The sequence below is a fragment of the Aythya ferina genome (assembly GCF_964211825.1).
Source record: "Aythya ferina genome assembly, chromosome: W".
NCBI classification, from domain to species: Eukaryota; Metazoa; Chordata; class Aves; order Anseriformes; family Anatidae; genus Aythya; species Aythya ferina.
This window is the reverse complement of record NC_140313.1, coordinates 3,079,876-3,102,861: the sequence shown is the minus strand read 5'-3', so window position 1 is coordinate 3,102,861 and position 22,986 is coordinate 3,079,876. Positions and strand designations below refer to the sequence as shown.

Genomic DNA, 22,986 nt, shown 5'->3' with positions numbered 1-22,986 from the left:
TTAGGCAGAAAGTTCTGGGAAGGCTTTGGGCAACACCCAATACCCAAATACAGGTTTCTCTGTCCCCTACCTCCATAAAGCTGTGTAGGCTTCTTCACAACACCAGCATCAGGCAGCAAAGCCCTTGTGAAAGGGCAGGTCTCCAAGCTCCCTGCCCTGAACTGCAATGTCCAGAAAGCTCTGGCAAACCCCACATGTACACATTTCTACCCTGCCCACAGCACTGCTAAGACTTTGCAGCACACTGTGCCCTTCCATGCGAGTGTTTGTGATCCCTTCCAGGCTTCTCTTTCTTATCTGCTTTGAAAAGAAGAGGCAACGGAGATGCTGGATGTGCTCAGGCAAAAAAGCGGTATGCAGAGCATTATTTCAGGCAGGCAATCCACTGAGGCCCTAGAACACCCAAGAAGGAGAATGGCTGGATTTTGGGTTGAGCTTTGTGGTTATATTTCCAGTCCAAAAAAATCAGTGACTTTAAGTGGGATCCTACACCCATACAAGGTCTGATCAATAGGTTGGTGCTGCTCAGCAAAGACTTGAGTGACCAGTTCAGCCTTTTCCCTACAAGACATCCCTCAACCTAAAGAGGTGGTTGCGTGTATTCCCCATCACTGTCTTCACACGGGGAAATTCGTATCCCATCCATTCACATCTTGACTCACCCAAACCCACCTGCACCCAAACTTCAGATGATTTGTTGAGTCATCAAATCTTAGACTGTGCCTCCTTGTTATCACTTGGCCATGGGAGCAGAGAACATCCTTACCAAAAGATGCTGTGGATTATGTTCACGTACTTAAGCTCCACAGGAGACATGCTCGTGGAGAGAAGCCCACCAAGGACACCTAAATGATTGCATGGTGGCCACCATCCCCTGCCCTTGACTGCTAACCCAGAAGAGGGCTGCAGGGCTCATAGCCATGCACGGCTCCATGCAGCCTGGCAGCATCAGTGTTAACTGGGCTCTGCCCCAGCCCTGCCGTGAGTACACATTTGCCTGCAGAGACATGCTGTGGTGGTTTTACCGTGCTGGGCAGCTAAACCCCACAACCGCTCTCTCACTCCCCCTCCTTTAGATGAGGAGGGGGAGAAGTAAAGCAAAGAACAACTCACGGGTTGAGATAAGGATAATTTAATTAAAGGGAAATAATAATAATAATTAAATAAAGACTACCATGAACTAAACAATTTAACTAAGGGGAAATAAAAAGGGAAAGGGGAAAAGGGAGGGGAAAAGGGAAAATAAAAAGAAGGGAGGAAAACAAACAAACAAAATAAATGAAGGCTATGTGGAAGTGCAGAGGAAAAAAATTACTCTCTACTTCCCACAAATGAGCGATGATTGACCACGTCCTTGAAGCAAGGCCTCAACGCACGCAGCCGGTGTTCGAGAGGAGGACCGACGTCTTCTCAACGAGAGCCCACCCCTCCCCTCTTCTTCCTGTTTCCACCTTTTATTGCTGAGTGTGACACCACATGGTATGGAATATCCCTTTGATTGGTTTAGGTCAGCTGCCCTAGTGATGTTTCTCTCCTCACTTTTTGCCCACCCCCTAGGAGGGTTAGAGAAAGGCCCAATGCTGTGCCACTGCTGCTCAGCAGTAGACACAACACTGGTGTGATAACACTGCTGTTCCAGCTACAAGTACAGAGTACGGCACTGTATGGGCTGCTGCCGGGAAAGTTAACATTCCAGCCAGACCCAGTACACATGCTTCCAGAATGCTCCTTGCAATTACATGCCCTGCCACCATGCAGGCGAGTTATTAGTATTTATTAGGCTCAATTATTCATGGCCTCTTTAGGATCCTGTTGTTTAAGTCCAGCTTGAGATCTCCAGGCTATCAATCACAGAAGTTGCTTTCCAGAGGAATTACAGTAAATCAATCCTTTGGAGATGTTCCAGGCAGCCGTAAAACTCACGGCCAGAGCTGCCCAGAAAGGAGCCTTGCGCCCAAACCTTGGTGGCCCAGAAATGCTGCAGGAGGTGCCTGGGCCCTCCTGGGTGGGTGCAAGGTCCTGGGATACCACTTCCCCTCTTGCCAATGCCTGCACAGAGGTCACATTGACCATCTTAAACTGCAGGGGAGAAACAGCTCAGGGATAACAACTTGGAGGTTTCTCCCCATCAAAAGGACACCTGGTGAGGACCAAACCCTGATGTTCACGGCAGAGCAAGGCAAAGCAGGCAGCAGCTCCTGTGGAGCAGGAGAACACAGCCTGTCCTGGGGGCTGTGACAGGATGCCCCTGCCCATTCCAGCTCCTGCCTGATGCTTGATGCGTAGTTGGGCAGCCCCAGGGTGCAGGATCCAGGAGGGACACCTCAGGGTGCTCCCACCAGGCATACCGCCTGGCACAGGGCATCTGGGACCTGCATGCTTTGTTCCATCAGAGTGGGGCTGGCAGCAGCTGGGAGCATGCACACAGCCTGGGAGGTGAGGATTCGCCTTCTTTGCACTGTGGCAGGGGTCTGCCTGCACACCAGACGCGAGCTACTGGGGCTGTGCTGTGCCAGCAGAAAGCCATCTGGACTGCTCCATGATGCTGGGTGAGGCTGATAAGCCAGAGCCTGGCACCACACTAACTGCAGAAATGACGGCTGGGATATGGGCCTCGGTGATGAGCAGGCAGAAGGGCTGATGGCACTGTGCCACCAGGCTCACACGTGGCTTGGATGGGTGTCAGGGCCCAGCTGAAGGCTGCAGGTGCATGGATGGAGAGGAGTAGAGGCACTCGGATGCCACAGCGAGAGCTATCCCACGAGGCAGGATGTCAAAAAGGCCACGTGCCACCCTCAGAAACTCAGTTTCCTTGTACATCACCCCTCCTCCAACCTGCCTTCCCCTCGCCCCATCTCCCTCCATGCCCCTGCAGCAGCCAATGCCTCCTGCCCGTGACGTGGTTCTCTTTTCACTAAAATCTGCAAAGCCTTGTGCTCTGGGCACCAGCACAGCTCAGAATATAAAAATTTAATCTGTTAAATGGGTTTGCAGGGGAAGCTGGGGGAGCACCCCCACTCCTCCACAGCCCCTACACTGGGGCTACTGTCACCTGCACCGCACTGGGCACTGCCTGAGATGGAGGGGACCGGCGATGAGGGAGGGCTCGTGCCATAACGGTGCTGGGAAGGATAGGCAGCCCACAGCCCATTTATCTGGGCAGGAGGTGCTGGAGAGGCCTGATCCAGCTCATGAAGGGTCCCTGGACCAGCTCCCACCCCACCACCCAAGGACACCAACTCGGTGACCTTGTCTCACAGCCCCCCCCAGCCTGTGCTGAAGAAACCTAGATGATGCTACCACCAGCAGTGCCTCAGACAGACTCCAGCAGGAAGGGGCATTTTCTTTTCCCCAAAAAAGCCTCTGAATCCCAGAAAGAGCTATTTTAATCAGCACTTTCTGCCCTGCGTGGGACTCCTTGTGGTGTAATGAAAGAAGCGCAGACAGCCCTTTTACTCTCCCCTCCCATCAACCCCGTTTGGCCTCAGGTCCTGTTTTTGCCTGCTTTGTAAGTGTTTGAAAGTGATGATGCTGTGGTTGTTATGGCGACACCAGGCTGGGGCCCTTGCCTGAAACCCCAAACACACAATTAGCTGATTAAGAGGAAAACAGGAGTGGGGCAACACCACTCTGCAGGGCTGTCCCTGTGCCACCTTTGGGGGTGCCTGTCCTCTGTCCCTGGGGGTCCCCAAGGGGGGTCAGGGGTGCTAGGTCCTGCCAGGGGCTGAGATGCAACCCAGGGGGCATGCACAGCCCCTCAGGTGGGTACAGGACCGAGGTTTCCAGGCTTGGAGAGGCCAAGTCTTTGCACAAAATCTCCCTGCAGGATGCTGCAGCATGGGAACGGGGCTGGTGCAAAGAGCGACGTAGCTCTGCCCACCCAGGGAGCAATGGAGACACCAAAGATGCTGGTCTTGCTTGCAAGCAGCACAGATGTGTTTAAATCACAGCACCCAGGAGTGTTTTTGAGCTCCTAGATTGGGTGTGATACATAGAATCACAGAATCACAGAATTTCTAGGTTGGAAGAGACCTCAAGATCATTGAGTCCAACCTCTGACCTAACGCTAACAGTCCTCCACTAAACCATATAGCTAAGCTCTACATCTAAATGTCTTTTAAAGACCTCCAGGGATGGTGACTCCACCACTTCCCTGGGCAGCCCGTTCCAATGTCTAACAACCCTTTAGGTAAAGAAGTTCTTCCTAACATCCAACGTGAACCTCCCCTGGCGCAACTTTAGCCCATTCCCCCTCGTCCTGTCACCAGGCACATGGGAGAATAGACCAACCCCCACCTCACTACAGCCTCTTTTAAGGAATCTGTACAGAGCAATAAGGTCGCCCCTGAGCCTCCTTTTCTCCAGGCTGAACAAACCCAGCTCCCTCAGACGCTCTTCATAGGACTTGTTCTCCAGGCCCCTCACCAGCTTCGTCACCCTTCTCTGGACTCGTTCGAGCACCTCCATTTCCTTCTTGTAGTGAGGGGCCCAAAACTGAACACAGTACTCGAGGTGCGGCCTCACCAGAGCCGAGTACAGGGGGACAATCACTTCCCTAGCCCTGCTGGCCACACTGCTTCTGATACAAGCCAGGATGCCGTTGGCCTTCTTGGCCACCTGAGCACACTGCTGGCTCATATTCAGCCGACTATCAACCATCACCCTCAGGTCCTTCTCCGCCAGGCAGCTTTCCAACCATTCCTCTCACAGCCTGTAGCTCTGCTTGGGGTTGTTGCGCCCCAGGTGCAGGACCCAGCACTTGGCCTTGTTGAACTTCATGCAGTTGGTCCAGCCTATCCAGATCCTCCTGCAGAGCCTTCCTACCCTCAAGCAGATCGACATACGCACCTAACTTGGTGTCATCTGCAAACTTACTGAGGGTGCACTCAATCCCCTCATCCAGATCATCGATGAAGATATTAAAGAGGACTGGCCCCAGCACCGAGCCCTGGGGGACTCCACTAGTGACTGGCCTCCAACTGGATTTGACTCCATTTACCACGACTCTTTGGGCCCGGCTATCCAGCCAGTTTCTAACCCAACGAAGCATACGCCAGTCCAAGCCATGAGCAGCCAGTTTCTTCAGGAGAATGCTGTGGGAAACAGTGTCAAAAGCCTTGCTGAAGTCAAGGTAGACCACATCCACAGCCTTTCCCTTATCCACCAAGCGCGTCACTTTGTCATAGAAGGAGATCAGGTTCGTCAAGCAGGACCTGCCTATCGTAAACCCATGCTGACTGGGCCTTATAGTCCTCCTCAGTAGCCCGCCCTTTTTTCCAAAGATTAGAAACCCTCTTTTTTCTCCTAACCTCAAGCTGAAACTCTCTGTTCAGCCAGGTCGGCCTTCTTCCCCGCCAGCTCGTCTTTGGGCACATGGGAACAGACCGCTCCTGCGCCATTAAGATTTCCTTTTTGAAGAGCACCCAGCCTTCCTGGACTCCTCTGCCCTTCAGAACCGCCTCCCAGGGGACTCCACCAACTAGTGTCCTGAACAGTTCAAAGTCGGCCCTCCGGAAGTCCAAAACAGTTTTACTGGTCCCCTTCCTGGCCTCGCCAAGAATAGAGAACGTCACCATTTCGTGGTCACTCTGCCCAAGACAGCTTCCGACCACTACATCTCCCACCAGTCCTTCTCTGTTTGTGAAGAGAAGGTCTACTGGGGCACCTCCCCTGGTAGGCTCACTAACCAGCTGCGTCAGGAAGCTATCTTCCACGCTCTCCAGAAACCTCCTAGACTGCTTTCTCTGGGCTGTGTTGTGCTTCCAGGATATGTCAGGGAAGTTGAAGTCCCCCACGAGAACAAGCGCTGACGATTTCGCAACTTCTGTCATCTGCCTGTAGAACTCCTCATCCGTCTCCTCATCCTGGTTCGGCGGTCTATAACAGACCCCGACCAGGACGCTAGGCTTGTTGGCCTTCCCTCCGATCCTAACCCATAGGGACTCAACCTTATCATTTCCAGCCTCGAGTTCCATGACATCAAAACACTCTCTAATATAGAGAGCCACACCACCACCCCTTCCATGCTGCCTGTCCCTTCTGAAGAGCTTATAGCCAGGCATTGCAGCACTCCAGTCATGAGACTGGTCCCACCACGTTTCCATGATGGCAACCAAGTCGTAGCCTGCCTGCAGCACAATGGCTTCCAGCTCCTCCTGTTTGTTACCCATGCTGCGTGCATTAGTGTAGATGCACTTCAGCTGGGCCATTGCCTTCTCTCCCAGCCTTGCCATTGTTCCCCCTGGCACAGCCCCAACAATCCTTGCTTCAGCCCCATCCCCCTTCTTACCTAGTTTAAAGCCCTCTCTTAAAGCCCTGCCAGCTCCTGGCCCAGGATCCTTTTTCCCCTAAAAGATAGGGACCCGTCTGCGGCCATCAGGCCAGGTGCTGAGTAAAGTGCCCCATGGTCGAAAAACCCAAGATTTCTGCGTTGGCACCAGCCCCGGAGCCACGTGTTTAACAGGTGGGCTTTCCGTGTCCTCTCTGTACCCCTCCCTGCCACCGTACGGATGGACGAAAACACCACCTGTACTCCTGCTCCATCCACTAACCGTCCCAGTCCCCTAAAGTCCCGTTTGATGGTTTTCAGGCTTCTCTCTTCAGTGTCATCACTGCCAGCCTGGACTATCAAAAGAGGATAATAGTCAGAGGGGCGAACCAGGTTGGGAAGCTTCCTGGCAATGTCCCTGACCCTGGCCCCAGGGAGGCAGCAGACTTCCCTACGGGTAGGGTCAGGCCGACAAATAGGGCCCTCTGTTCCCCTGAGAAGGGAGTCTCCCACAACAATCACCCTTCTTTCTTTCTTGGTGGAGGCAGTCCTGAGGCATGGAATCGACTTCCTTGCCCTAGGCATCCTCCTGGGTACACTTTCTACCTTTTCCTCAGCTACCGGTCTCTCAAGCTCCAGGGCCTCAAACCTGTTGCGTAGGGGCACCTGGGAAGGTGGGGCCGGTGGGGGAGGGCATCGCCTGTGGGGTCGAGCAGGGACCTGTCTCCATTCCTCCTCAACTCCCAGGTCCCCTCCCTCTGCCTGACAGCGACAGGGCAGGGGGTCCACCCCCATTTGGGGTGTCTCACCCTGGTACCTCTCCTTGAGGCCCTGCAGGGAGTTGCTCCACCAGTCTATCTCCCGCTCACACTCCCTGATATCCCTCAACCTCTCCACCTCCTCCTTGAGCTCTGCCACCACGCGGACCAGGTCATCCACCTGCTCACACCTCACGCATGCGGTTTCTCTGCCTCCCGCCGATGGCAGCAACAGGCTCAGACACTCCCTGCATCTGGTGACCTGAACTGCTGCATTTTTGAACGGGTAGTCGGTCTGGGTGTGTACCGTCTTTCTGGAGAGCGCACCGTGCCTGGTGGAGACCATTGCAGCCTAGCTAATGGGAGGCTGTCGTTACAGGAGGTGTTCGTATGGGGGGGGGAGAGCGCTCTGCCCTGCCTGCTTGCCCAACTGCCACGCCACACCCTATTCGCCGCGCTCCTGGTCGCTCGCGCTCCCTAGGGGCAGCTTTTGAACGGCCGGGGAGGGGGCACTGCTGGCTCCGCTTACGCCTCGTCAGCCTCCCTCACGAGGGCTGCCGGGTCCTGGCGGCTCCCTCAAGTAGGCTCGATGCCGGAAAAATTAGCTGCAGAACGCATCTGCCCCGGAGCCGATCGCCTCGGCAAGTGACCATGCCACATTCCGACTGCAAGGCTGGACCCAGCTGGGATGCAATGGTTGGATGCAGCACTGCTGACTCTCAGCTCTGCTGGGATCCGCTACCATGGAGCTAGCTGAGCTCTGCACTTGTCCCCAGCCCTGGGGGCTGCTTGTTCTCCAAAATGGCCCCAGCAGTGCCCTCACCAGCAGGGCAGAGGCTTGGGAGGCTGCCTGTGCTCCCTTCCCCTGCTGCTCCACTCCTTGCCGCTCGCACATCTTTATTGCTCACAGAGCAACTCAGGAAGGCAGCAATCATCCCCATGACAGCCCCGTTTAATGAAGTTGGCCTTCATTAGACATTTCTGTTCCACTTGAAAAGCTCCTCTGTGAGGATGAGCAAATGCCCTGCAGCAGAGGTGGTATGCACAGGGATGGGTGACAATGCAGGGACAGGCAGCAGCAGGCAGGGCTGGTATCCCTGTGGGGACCAGTATATCCCCTATGAGGGCTCAGCTACTTGTTTATTCTCATGTTCCCATTTCAGGCAAGGGGGGGTACCAGTCCCTGGAGAGCCGTGGACATGGGGTCTGGCCTTGACCCCTTTCTGGGGCTCACAGGTGGTGAGGAGAGTGCAGGCTGGAGGGAAGGCTGCCCGCAGGGAGCCAGCTGGAGTGGCCCTGTGGAGAGGATCATTTAGCTAATGCCTGCCAGAGTGTTCCTCGAGGAGAGAGCTCTGAAGTGCTCGGCAGTTATCTGTCCAGAGGGAGCATCCTCATCTCATTAGGGCCAGGCCTGGCGAGCCGCCAGCTACAGCAGGTCAGGAGACACCCGTGGCCCCGCACCCGGCCACTCTGTGGGAACATGGGGAACACCTCCCTGCAGACCCAGAAGACCCCAGCCCATTGCAGAGTGGGCTGTGGGCTTCTTCCTCCTGCCCTCGTCACGCCACTTCCCTCACCCCAGCACTTTTCCCCAGCTCCTGTGGTGGTTTTACTCAGGTGGGCGGCCAAGCTCCACCACAACTGCTCTCTCACTCCCCTTTCTCAAAGAGGAACGGGGAGAAAATACGATGAAAAGGGCTCAAAGGTTGAGATAAGGACAAGAAGATCACGCAGTAATTATTGTGATGGGCAAAACAGACTCGGCATAGGGAGACAGTAAGATTTATTGCTAATTACTAACAAGCTAGAGAAGTGAGAAACAAAGGAAAGAAACCAAAAGCACCTTCCCCCCATCCACCCTCTTCCACCTCCTCCCCCCGAGCGGCGCAGGGGAACGGGGGAATGGGGGTTATGGTCAGTCTACAGCACTTCTTCTCTGCCGCTCCTTCTCGGTCACTCTCATCCCCTGTGCTGTGGGGGCCCACCCACAGGATGCAGTCCTTGGTGAACTGATCCAGCGTGGGCTTCCCACAGGCAGAAGCTCTTCCAGAACTGCTCCAGATATGGGTCCATACCACCGGGTCTGTGAGGAATGTTTTAACAATTCGTGTCCATAAAGAACAGTCCTGCCTGCCTCTGGGCCCTGCACTGGCAATTTAATTCTTGAACCACAGATGCAGTGTGTCCCAGTCTCCCCCTCATTCTAGTCAATTTATCAAGTCTTCAGAAAATACTCCTCAAATTTATGAACCTGTTTGCCTTTGTTATTCCGGACTTCTATTTCTAACAGTTACAGCCTTTTTTTTGTCTTCTTCGAGATTAACTTAACACTGCTATAGGTGTGACCGTCCCTGTGAATGGCTGGTGAAGAATGTTTTAATTACTGGTGAAGTGTCAATAAGAAAGCTATTTGTGTTTGTATGAAGTCTTTGATGTCTGGGGGTTTCAGAACAACTGATAACAACTAGTGACTGTTATGGGATACTATGCAGGCCTCTGATATCTGGCCAGGTGGCCAAGAGATTAAGAAGAAAAAAAAGAAGCTGAAGGACGGCTAGGAGACAAGACCTGCAGGGGATGCTGTATAAACTTGACACAGTGCCAAAGAGTACAAAGGGGAAGGACAAGAAAAAACCTGGAGAGGAAGACTACAAGCCTTCAGCATGAAAGACCCCTAGAGACCCCCAGAGGGACCACTGGAGACTGATGCGCATGCTCCAGTAGGAGGGACTGGACCCCGGAAGCTAATTATAATAATCTATTTTTTTTAGAAGTAGTAGTCTAGGAGCATAAAAATCAGCTACTTGATGTAACTGGGGTGCGTCCTGGTGGAGTGGAGACTCCCGGTGCACCCAGCGCTGTTTGCTTACCTCTATTCTTTTAATAAATCCTATTTTTTTTATTTAATCCTATTTTGAAGACTGAGCCATTTCTAACAATTTGGGGGCTCGTCCGGGAGAGCTATGGTTCCTGAATTCTGATTTGATCTAGGAGAGGCGCCCCACCATTTGGTGGCTCCTGTTTGAGTCGGATCGGGACTAATGCCATCCTGAACCTGAATAAATGTAAGCAAAGAATTTGATTTTTTTGAGCTCCCTTGCTGGCTGTTGTTTTTTTTGCCCGTAATTCTGCGCGCGAAGATCTGGACGAAGACGACAGAGTCGTAAGTGTTTGCGGATACTGTTCGGTTGGATTCCGGACGAAGACGGCAGAGTCGTTTGCGAATACCGTTCGGTTGGATTCTGGATGAAGACGACGGAGTCGTAAGTGTTTGCGGATACCGTTCGGTTGGGTAAAGGTGCGGTTGCCAGTGTTTGTGTGTGTGGGAGTGTAACTGAGACTTCTAAAGTCAGCGTGCAGGTCTTTTTGTTTTCTCACTGGTTCTAATCTCCTGTGGGGGGGCTTGGCCGGTGAAGGGAGTGATTCTATAGAAGAGGTTCCTATAGATTTCGGGGATACATGGGTGGGTGACAGGTCCTAAACCCCCTGCAAGACACTCTCACTGGGGGCAACCAAGGGCTGTGGGAATTGCCATAAGTAAAATTCCCAGATGGGTCAGATAAAATCGAAGACCAAGGACCAGGAAGGGAGCAAATTACCACCAGAAAGTCCATTATGAATAATGATTAGAAATTGGAACAATAGGGGCCCCAGAAAATTAAACAGTAAATTAAAAATGATCCAGTATTATATGATAGAATGACCAAAAGAACCCTTAAGACCCCATGTATTTTGATCCACGGAGGACAGGGTCTGTCAGGCTTTGAAAATTAATATTAGAATACCCGTGGATCCGGAAAAGAGCAAGCTGAAACATTGGAATTAGAAATTAGAGAGCAATTGATTAAGAATGAATATGTGCTACATTTGTGCCTGTGCTGCACTTATACCTCCAGATAACAGGAGCCTCTCGGACCCCGAGAACCAGATCAAAAACAACCTCATGGTTCGGACTTTAATCAAGGGGTCTGAGATAAGGAGGACTGTTCACAAAGGGACAGGTTATGCATATGTATAGGAATGTTCATGTATATGTAACTCTTTACTAAAGCAAGATGACACATTATGCGTGCAGGACTTTGGTGGGACTACCCGCCCTGTGCCGCCCAGAACTGAGTAAATATACCTACTTTACAATCTTACTGATTGTGGAGTCAGCTTTCTGTGAGTCATTTTGGTGAGCCAGGCAGGAGACACTCTGCTCGGCTGCGGGATTGGCTGCGGCGTGGACGCCCCTAGGTGCACCCTGAGTGTTTTCCTCAGAGGGGACTCCACAGCGGCGGCTGTGCTGCTTCTGTCTAGCATTCTTTTTATAAGAGGTTTATCTTGCAATGCAAAAATGACTATTCGTCCCCAGATCGGTGTTATAACTATTACTAATGACGACTTAGCTCTATTGCGGGGCAGAAGTGCAGAGACGCAGATTACCACCGGCAGGCTCTTTCACAATCCGTTTCTAAGGTTGCAGCTGGCACTGCCTGCAGCCGTATAGCAGACGTTACACTCTCTTTCCTAACTAGTAATCATGTGTCTCATCCATTTGTGGTGAATGGTCAGTGGCAAAAAGAAAAGAGGGAGAGTAAGGGGCGACAAAGACAGAAATGGTACCAGGAGGATGCCACTGACAGTAACAGCATGGGTAATAGGAGTAGTATAAGTGACACAGGTGCGGGTCAGCGGCGGGCGCTGCCGTGCTGCGGGGCGCTCTGCCTGCTGCTCGCCCTCGCCGGCCTGTGCACTGCTGCCGACGGTGCTAGAGCAAAATGTGAAGACTGCTCAGATGGCAGTGATGAGAGTGCTTGTGTGAAGAAGACGTGTGCTGAATCTGACTTTGTGTGCAACAGTGGTCAGTGTGTGCCAAACAGATGGCCGTGTGATGGGGATCCGGACTGTGAAAATGGGTCTGATGAGAGTGCTGAGCTGTGTCATATGAGAACATGCCGGGTAAATGAAATCAGCTGTGGTCCTCAGTCAACCCAGTGTATCCCAGTGTCCTGGAAATGTGATGGTGAAAAAGACTGTGACAGTGGAGAAGATGAAGAGAATTGTGGCAATGTGACTTGTAGTGCAGCAGAGTTCACATGCAGTAGTGGGCAATGTATTTCCAAAAGCTTTGTCTGCAATGGTCAAGGTGACTGCTCCGACCACTTGGATGAATCTTTGGAGCAGTGTGGCCGCCAGCCTGCACCTCCGGTGAAGTGTTCTGTGAGTGAGGTGCAGTGCGGCTCAGGTGAATGTATCTACAAGAAGTGGCGATGTGACAGAGATCCTTATTGCAAGGATGGAAGAGATGAAATTAACTGCCCTTCTCGGACCTGCAGGCCAGACCAGTTCAGATGTGAAGATGGGAACTGTGTCCATGGGAGTAGGCAGTGCAGTGGTGTGAGAGACTGTCTGGATAGCACTGATGAAGCAAACTGTAACAATGTTATTCAGTGCTCTGGACCTGGCAAATTCAAGTGCAGAAGTGGAGAATACATAGATATCAATAAAGTGTGTAACCAGCAGAGAGACTGCAAGGACTGGGGTGATGAGCCCCTGAAGGAATGCAACATAAATGAATGTGACTGTCCAGCTGGGTTTGAGTTTGTAGACAAGAGAAACTGTGGAGATATTGATGAATGCCAAAACCCTGGTATCTGTAGTCAAATCTGTATCAACCTGAAAGGTGGCTGCAAATGTGAATGTAGCCGTGGCTATCAGATGAATCCTGCTACAGGAACCTCTAAAGGGCCATATGGCAAAGCAAATTACATAACCATTGCTTAACTTGTCAGAAGATAAAAAAGAAAGTGTTTCAACAAGCAGCCACGGGAGGGAAGAATCTCTGAACCCCCGATGTGAGGGACTGTACCTTGTTTTACTGACTACTGAAACAAAATTATTTAATCCTATTTTGAAGACTGAGCCATTTCTAACAGGGTCCGTCCCTCAGGAGCAACCTGCTCCAACCTGGGTCCCCCACGGGCAGCAGCTCCTGCCAGGGCACCTGCTCCTGCGTGGGCTCCTCTCCACGGGCTACAGGTCCGGCCAGGAATCTGCTCCGGCTGGGGTCTTCCACAGGCAGCAGCCTCTGTCGGTGCAGGGCCACCTGCTCCACCGTGGTCTCCTCCACGGGCTGCAGCATGGAACCCTGCTCCACCGTGGTACTCCATGGGCTGCAGGGGGACATCCTGCTTCACCATGGTCCTCACCACAGGCCACAGGGGACTTCTGCTCCGGCACCTGGAGCACCTCTCCCCATCCTACTTCACTGACCTTGGCGCCAGCGAGGCTGTTCCTCACTCCTCTCACTCTCCCAGCTGCTGTGTGGCCCAGCGTTTTTTCCCCCCTTTCTTACATCTGCTCTCACAGAGGCGCAAAACAACATCGCTTATTGGTTTGGCTCTGGTCAGCAGTGGGGCCCTTCCCAAACATGGGGCAGCTTCTAGATCCTTCTCACAGAAACCACCCCTATGGCCCCCTGCTACCAAAACCTTGCCACGTAAACCCACAACATTCCACCCCTCACCTCTGTGAAAAGCATATTTAAGAATAATCACAATATACTCTTACTTTACAATCATCACAATCTTCACAAACTTCACTTACATCAAAAAGAAAAAGGATTCCCCACACCGAAATAAACGTAACATCATCACAACACTGACGAGGTGGACAGCTCCCCATGGGGCGTTTCAGCATCCATCCACACCGTCAGACAATGTCCTTTCATTGCACCTCCTCCCCAGCTCCTGGCACTGGTCCCCATCAGCTTTTCCCCTTTATCACAGTAATGAAAGTGGCTCAGAGCAAATAAACATCAAGTCATAGCCATGAGGCATGCAGCCAGCATCCACGGCTTTTTAACCTAGTTCGGGTTCATCACCACCTGGCTGCTTACAAGGGACAAAGGAGGTGACGTGTCCCTACTGGGCACTGTCCAGAAGCTTCTGCTTGGGGCTCCCTGGCCACCAAGGGCAGAGGGAGAGTCAGCACCTGCTGTCCCCATCCCTGTCCCCATCTCCAGGACCACAACAGGGTGAATGTTGGGGGCAGAAGCTGCAGAGCAATTTGTAATGGTAGCTTGGAAGGGGGGGGGGTATCAGCTCTGCAGCCCCACACACACTTAGGGGGCAGTAACTGGTGGGAACACCAGCAGATAGATGCACCTATGGCTACAGGTGCGACTCGTGGTGTCAACAAGGCCACCTCCATGGTGGGAACACGACAGACAACCATCAGCACGATGAGAGAGCAAGGTGGTTGGGGGTGTGATGGACAGCTGTCAGCGGAGGATGGACAGGTGGATGTGATGGACAGACAGCTGCAGCCCTGATGGACAGCTCTCAGTGGACACAAAGGATGGCCATCAGCAGGTGGCCTTGGGAGGTGTCCGGAGATGTCACATCTAGGTGCCGGTGGAGGATGGGATCAGGTCTGAAGCTGGGATCAGTTCTGTGGTAGGGGATTGTGTCCACGGGGGCGATTGTGTCTGGGATCCAGGGCCCCGTCCCCTGCGAGGAGCCCACGCACACGGAGGGAGCCAGACACCACGCACAGATGCTCTGCCTCCCTCCCCAGCTCATTTCTGCTCTGCCTGTATGCAGTGATGGGTGATGCTCTGCCCTTCCGTGCTGCAGCCTTGCACAGCAGTTGCTTTTTATCCCATTTCATGCTGATTTTGGCATCACCCTCACCTCCTGCACCAGTGCTGAAGCAAACCCTCCACGTGGCGCCTCAATGCTATTATCTCCATCAGCCAAACTTGCAATCTCCTGAAAAAAAGATCTCTCACTATTTTGACAAGTTCCCTTTTCCATCACCTCCTGCCGACTGGCAGGAATGCCAGCTCATGCAGATGTCTTCTCTGCAGCAGGCTCATCCTCCAAAAGCTCATCTCCCCCTATTCCACAAGCGAAGCCTTCGCCCTGCGACCCTGCTGGGTGCTGCTGGCTGTGGGATCGGGTGCTGGGAGGAGCAGCGGCTGCACAGGGTGGCGTTCCCAGGCTGTGGGCTCCAGAAGTAGTCGCAGATGGTGAGCCCACGTGTTGCATCACTGTGGGAGCCAGTGACCTACACGCAGGTGTCATGTGAGATTTGGGGAGGGGTAAGGGGGGGGAGATGATGAAAATGCACATTCCCATGGCAGCTCAGCTCTCACCTCCACCCCTGCAGCCCTCCCCCAGCAGCCTGATGCTGCCTGCAATGCCAAGAGTTTTCCCAGCCTGTTGCCATTGTACCTGCTCTGATGCACTGTGGGTTTTCAGAGAGGGACAGGGGACCCTGGGGATGCAAGAGCATCCTGCATCCTGCATCCCATATCCTTCATCCCACATCCTGAACCTCGCACGCGGTGGAGCCTGCTGGGTGCCCCAAGCAGGCTCTGAACCTTGCTGCAAGTGGGCATCTGTCTGTGCTACAGAAGGGACCAAATCCACCAGGCCATGCTGGCACTGAGGCAGGGGGTGGTAGGACCTCGCTGGCAGCTTGAGCAGGGCTCCTCCTCGCCTTTGCTTTTTTGGGAATCATTGCTGTCATCCAAGGGCCTGATCCAATCATTGCTCTCATCCAGGGCTCTCCCCGAAGAGGCACTTAATGCTCTTGCAACCTCCCAGAAGTCTTCCACTACCTCCCCTTTCCCCAGTCCTCTGGGGCCAGGGCTTGGCTGCAGAGATGTTTTCCTCTGGCCCCATTTATGGTTTGCCTACACTTTATCTGTCCCTCTCCACACCATGTGCATCCCAGCACCCTTCCACTCTGCTCACCAAGTAATGCAAGGTCACCCTAAAGGCAAGCATCCTCGGGAGGGATTCATCAAAGGGAGGCACCCAGGGCCAGGGCAGGACCACAGGACTCTTCACGAAGCTCTGCAGCTGATGGAGAGAGGCACAACAGGACCTGACAGTACAAGCAGCAGGCAGGATGAATCCCGTCTGGGGCACGACTCCATGCATCTGCAGCTGCTGCGGAAGGCAGCCATGATGCAGCTCAGGTGCCGGTGCAGCAGCCAGGTGCTGCCATGGATGCCACGAGCTGCAGCCTGTCTCAGCTCACTCCTGGTCAGGTGTGGGAGGATGCAAAAGGTCTTTATGGAGGCGCTGTGGAAAACTGCAGCTGGTGCAGCAGAAGTGGGAACACTGTCAGCTCCCACAGGGCTGGCGCATGGCGAGGAGCTGCAGGGCCACCAGCTCCAGGGCTGCTGGAAGTCAGCCCAGCCCAGGCGGTGGCCCAGACAGGACCAGAATGGAAGGAGTGTGTGTGTGGGGGGGGTCTCCAGAGCCCCTCCCCCCTCCAGATTCACCAACTCAGAGTGGTTGAGGTGGGAAGACACCCCTGGAGGTCAGCTGGTCCAACCCCCAGCTCAAGCAGGGACACCCAGAGCACTGCTGGAAGCTGCTCCCCAGAAGGCTCCATGTGGTGTAATTGCCTGAGGTAACTAGGGAAATAAAACTAACATTCTCATTTTAAAGAAAATGTACAGCATTGAAGAGGCTTTCAGGGTAGGGCATAGCTGCATTACCTGAGCGTTCCCTGGGCTTCCAACCTTAGATGCTATTGTGCTGGGGAAACTTGGTGTGCTAGCCCTAAGGAACAGTACAGAGCATAGAGTGGAGTGGAGACACCACGGCTAGGCTCTGTGACCAGGTGGGGACTCGATTGTTCTTGTGCACACTGAGACCGATAAGCTGCACTTTTGCCACCCTGAGCCAAGGACCTGTCATGTTTTGACAAATGCTGTACCCTAGTGTACTTTTTGCTCATTATAATATCATTATAATACCAAAACACACCTCCATCCCAAAAGCTACCCGCCTCCAAGGTGCGACCACCCCTCACCGAGCATGCGCTCTGAATTTCTCGGAGCCTACTACTTTAAACGGAGACGGGAGAACTTTTCACCAATCATAAGTAAGATATGCTTGACTAGAGTCACTCAAGCTCCACCTAAAAGATAGAAAATAATATAAATTGGCCCAAGAGAGAGGGGATGTGAGGGAAGATACCACCATCAGGGGAGATACCATCCCAAGGGAATACAACATCCTCAGGACCTCCTGACTCCTGGGATCAGTTGACAGGCTAAGCCTCTCTTTCCCCCCCCATTGGGACGCCTTTGGGTGAGATCTGAATACTTGCTTATAAATCTCTCTAGAGTCTTTGATCCTTTTAACGCGTTTATTTCTAGGCTGCACACCTGTAACACCTGTGTATTTCATGCATGCTAGCTTGCTTTTGCAGACAGTCACTATCACCGGCAATCCAAAGAACCTGGTTATCTGTTGCTGTAATAAACCATACTTGATTGCATTGTTATAGCTCTCATTAAGTGCAACTAGGGTAAGGGTGGTTATTTGTGACTGTGATAGTTCAGTGTTCTGAATCCAACCAGACCCCCAGACGGTTAATGCGTTGTTGGTGAATGTCTGAACGGACCCCCAGACGGTTAACGCGTTGTTGGTGAATGTCCGACTGGTTCAGTACCCTGAATCCGACTGGGCCCATAACCGTTAATCAGCTACACCCCTTAATGCGACACTCCGAGACCCTGGCACTCTAAATCACCCCCAGGTACAGCGGGCACCTCTAGAACAGGACAGCAGACCCCCAGGCAGCAGCACCCGTCCCAGGAGGGCACTGGGGGCTGAGTGACCATGGGGGGTGCACATGGAGCAAATATCCCACCCTCAGAAGTGGTGCTTTGGGGCTGCACCTTCCTTACCAGCCCAGCGTCCTCGCTCCTTCCCCACAATCTCCATGAGCCCCCAGCCCTGCTGCAGCCCTGGAACATGCACCCACCCAGCCCTGGGGACCAGGAGAGCCAAAACCCCTCACACTGCATTGCACCAGGCACACGGGGCTGGATGGAGCTGGGAGCCAGCACATCCCCTCTCCACAGGGTGAGGAGCAGGCAATGGGTTAAAGTGGCCACAGGCAGATTGTGGCTGGGGCTTGGTGCAGGGAAGACCCCAACTGCGGGCAGGGGAGCCCTCTGATCCTCCACACCCATGCAACCCCAGCTCCAGAGCCAGAGGAGATGCAGGGAAAGCTTTTATTGGTATCTCCCAGCCAACATCAGCCCAGTTAAAAAAATGCTTCATCTCTCAGAGAGCTGTTTAACACAGCTCAGGCAGCAATTGGTACAGGGACAGCAAACCAGGCTGCATCTGCTCAGCCCCAGTCACAAGCTTCCTGCTTCCTCCATGTGTGTGAGTGAGCGTTAGTGTGTGTGCGCGCTAGACACAGACATCCGCTCCCAGCATCTCACTGTCTCCTGCATCCTCCAGCAGTGAGCGCGCGGCTCTGGCTCCCTGCATCCCAGCTTCACTGTTGTATCCCCCAGCAGGGATTTGCACATGGGGCGCAGGATGTGGTGAGCACCCATGGATGGAGAGGAGGTGGTGGCTGGGAGCAGCTGCCATTGGCATCATGTGGGAAGCTCTCTAGGGCTCCCGCTCCCAAGCAGGACTCTGACCCTGGGTAAGTGGCTTTTTTTTGCTGCCGCTGGCACTTCACCTGGTGCATGGAGCGGGCTGGCTGTGCATCACAACACCCATGGGTGGGTCACCCTGGGGTCCTGGTGCCGGGGAGGTTGACGGTCCTGGGATGGGGTGCCTGGGAGCAGGGGTGCAGATGGTGTGGGAGGGTCCTGCACAGGCATCAGGGTCCTGATGTGGGTGCTGAGGAGGGAGACGAGAAGGAAAAGTGGGGAGCTAGGCGGGAGCTGTGTCTGCTGCAGGGGAAGGGACTCTGCTGTCATGGCATTTTCATCCCCCTCTGGGAGATGGAAACGTGTGACACACCTATAAAATCAGCCATGGTGTGGCAGGATGGGCAGCTGGATCCCACAGGGAGCGCAGCTGCTAGCTGGGTGTCCCCTGGAGGGGGGCACAGCACAGATGGGGCTTTGCCCACCGCCCCCAGACTGCTCCACCAGGCTCCTGCACCCCTGCAGAGTGTGGGGAGGGTGCCACCAACTTTGGATGTCACCAACCCCTCTGTTCTGCTGCAACAGGGTCACCTCCCAGCAGCAGCCCCAGCAGCACCCTGGTCCCAGCATGTGCCATCTAACAAGGAGAGGGGACAAGGGAGCTCTTCTGGAACCCTCTGGGGACCCCCCTGTCTGCCCCAGTCGGGGGGGTGGGATGCAGGGTGCCCTGGCAGGCAGCAGCAGGCAGGGCTGTGCCAGAACTGTGTTAGCTCCTCGGAGCTCTGCTCGGTGCCCTTCAGACCAAGCTGCCATGGGTCCTGGGGTCCCCAGGGTGTCACCACCCCATTGACACCCCATCCCTAATTCTGCCCCCCCACAGGGCAGCGGCCCCAGCACTCTCACAGGCACAGTGCTGGGGGTAAAATCACAAAGAGCCTTATGAAGGCAAGGAGCTGGCCTGGCCCAAGGGAGCCAGCATGGGGTAGGGGGGGCAGGTGCATCTTTCCTCAACAACCGGGAGCTGGGGGGAGGAGGGGTGTCCTGCTCCTGATAAACCCCTGCTGCATCCCCTTGAGGATGGGTACAAGGTGTACCAAGGACCCTGCTTGTGGCTGTACCAAGCACCCACTGGCCCTTGTTTTGCCCAGAGATTTGCTGCAACATCCCACCCCCCACCCAAAGCCTGCACCCATGCCATACCCACAGCCCCTGCAGCAGTCCTGTGAGAAAAATCTCAATAATTTTCTTCAGACAGGACTTTCTGTGAAGCTATTTTATTTGTTATTGCAGTGGTGGGCGTCCTGCAAGCAGGAGCACACAGTAAAAGTTTATCATAACCCTATATTCCCTATTACCTGACACCTGATTTCTCCCCTGTTAACTCATTGGCTGAGTACTACAGGTTCACAAGCTACTCGACACACTTCTATACCATATGTACAATTTGATTTGACCAACCATTAATTTCTCCTTTTCCTTTCTTTTTCCTTCTTTTTTTTACTGATTTTATACTGCTCATCCTGTTTTTCTTAGCTATCCTCCTTATTTCGGGACAGTGGGACCTTCCCCTTATCTGCTTAACATACTCCCCACTGCTATGCTGCACAATCACTTTTCAATATGCAAGGTTAGTGGAATTTTTCACTGCAAAAACACCTTCTATTGCAAAAACACAGCTTTGTTTCTCACAGCCCCCCAGCACCCACAACCACCACTGTTCCCCCCACCAGGCCTTAACACCCGCCCCATGCTCCCAGCCGGGCCATAACACATCTGTTGCGAATCACGGCCGAAAGCACGACAGACACCAGCAGAGTCAGATCATGCTTCTCCATTTTATTGCCCGAATAGCCTAACTTTTATAGTGAACTTTACAGGGGCGGACTGTCTCACACAAGATCATTGGTCAAAAGCACTCAGACAAACAGTTACAAGAAAACAACCCCACCTGCAAGAAAACAACCCCCTTGTGATTAGCAGTCACGTAAACCTTGTCCTTGAGGCCAGCTGCTGGTAACAATATTTTTCTGAGTTCCTTAATTGGGCGATGTGGGAGTCATAGCCGTGGGAGCTTCTCACAGTTACTCTGGCAGCTTGTTTTGCTCAGCTACAGCAGGCCCTGAGATTTTCTAAGGCCTACCCCTGGTTGCTTAAAGCAAGCTCAAATTGAACAATTGTTCCACGGGCACATGTCCACGTCCTGTATGCCAATTCCCAACAATTCCCCCGTTTTCTTTTTGTACAAGCAGTACTTGGTTTTTCATCAGATGTCGAATACATAACACAACTATACAACTTAACCCTAATAACACTACAATTACTGTAAGCACTTAATGGTAACACAGTTTAATAGTAAGTAACACAACTTAATAGTAACACACTTAAACCTAATCACTTGATGGTGATCGAAGGCTGTTCTTGATAGTCCTTGAGGTGTCACAGCCCATGTCATTGTCAGAATGATTATCAGGAACCTCTTCATGGTCGTCTTCGGCGTATGCAGATTCTAAAGCTGCTTCAGTCCACTTTGCAATGATCCACTGGGTACCTGTTTCCGGCACCACTTCAAAATCTCTATAACATTTTTTAACATTTTTGCAAGTAACCCTTTAACCACATTTATCACAATACTACATGCAATGATGATTGACACCACAGCGAACAGAATCCTTAATCCCTCTTTGATTAATCCCAGTAACCATCTATGCATTATTTCAAACAAATCAGTGAACCATTGATTGAAAGGATTGATACCATATTGAATCTTTCTCATGTGCTCTTTCAGGAAAGTAATGAATTTGTGAATTGACTCATTATGATCAAAAAGGCCTAAACAGTACATTCCCTGAAATTTCTCCAAGTGGCTACTTCAAACAATGACTCCGTACTTGTGAAACTTGATTTTGCTCGACCGATCGCAACTAGCCCTGCTAGTTGCTTACAATCGACTCCCCGTTTTTCTAAAAAGCGCTGTAATAAATCCATTTTCCTATGATTCTTGCCGGCACCAATTTCCTATGCTTTTAGCCTGCACTATGGTTATATCCCAGGATCCTGCACTGTGGCAACAATAACCTGTACTATGGCTAAAATGCGCTCTCTCTCACACAGTACACAGTACAATCACACATACAGAACACAATCGTACACCCAGAGGCCTCTGGCACACCTCACTCTCAATCATATCACAACCTCAATCATACCACAAGAATATAATTTAGAATGATAAGCAAACAAACAAGTATTGTCTCTCATTGTGTTCCTCATGAAGTGACTTGCAACACTTTGTTTTAAAACCTTACCCTTACACAAATATTTTCAACACAAAATACCTGGACATTTAAGAATAACACATACAATTATTAACACTCCAGTTAGTATCCCTCCAGCAGCTGAAAACATACTGTTTGTCTGCAGCTACAGGAGATCTTTGTCTGCTCCTGCGGTGAGCAGCTGAGAGTGGAGTCCCCTCCGAACAAAACGCTCAGGGTGCACCTAGGGGCGTCTACACAGCAGCCGATCCCCGCAGCCGAGCAGTTGTTACGTGCGGCCACAGATGCCACTCCAAGCACTAAAATTGCCAATGCCGCTCTAGCTGCAACCCCGCACAATTCAACATTATCATTGCAATCCGGTGCAAGCAATGCCCATTTATGTCTGGTGATCTCACGCAACTGTAACAAGCTAGGAGCAAATACAATGAGTTTATCTAAGTAACATGGACATCTGATAGCATTTTCAGGGATACCTCACCAGGCCCTATCACCACAAATCAGAAAAACATCAGAAGGTAAGGCCAAAGCTGTACAATTGTTCCAAACACTGTAGTTGTTACCCCTTGTCTCCGTGCCATAAACCCCTAAACCCTGCTTAGCAGTGTCATTGTAATCACAGGTGTTATTTGTATTTCTATACCCGTATAGCCTTTTCCAGGTTCCTGTAGCAGGATTCATCTGATAGCCACAGCTACATTCACATTTGCAGCCACCTTTCAAGTTGATACAGATTTGACTACAGATACCAGGGTTTTGGCGTTCATCAATATCTCCACAGTTTCTCTTGTCTACAAACTCAAACCCAGCTGGACAGTCACATTCATTTACGATGCATTCCTTCAGGGGCTCATCACCCCAGTCCTTGCAGTCTCTCTGCTGGTTACACACTTTATTGATATCTATGTATTCTCCACTTCTGCACTTGAATTTGCCAGGTCCAGAGCACTGAATAACATTGTTACAATTTGCTTCATCAGTGCTATCCAGACAGTCTCTCACACCACTGCACTGCCTATTCCCATGGACACAGTTCCCATCTTCACATCCGAACTGGTCTGGCCTGCAGGTCTGAGAAGGGCAGTTAATTTCATCACTTCCATCCTTGCAATCAGGATCTCTGTCACAGTCTTTTTCACCTGAGCCGCACTGCACCTCACTCACAGAACACTTCACCAGAGGTGCAGGCTGGCGGCCACACTGCTCCAAAGATTCATCCAAGTGGTCGGAGCAGTCACCTTGACCATTGCAGACAAAGCTTTTGGAAATACATTGCCC

At 52.3% G+C, this 22,986-nt stretch overlaps 2 long non-coding RNA genes across 2 annotated transcripts in view; both read left to right on the top strand.

Annotated features, from left to right (window-relative positions):
* LOC311426422 overlaps positions 1-22,986 on the top strand; it is a 566,016-nt gene that overhangs the window by 426,234 nt on the left and 116,796 nt on the right. The gene's annotated exons all lie outside the window — the stretch shown is intronic.
* LOC311426449 lies at positions 18,413-22,118 on the top strand. The gene is made up of 3 exons (XR_014686767.1): positions 18,413-18,486; positions 19,970-20,063; positions 21,222-22,118. It is a non-coding gene; the product is annotated as an uncharacterized lncRNA (long non-coding RNA).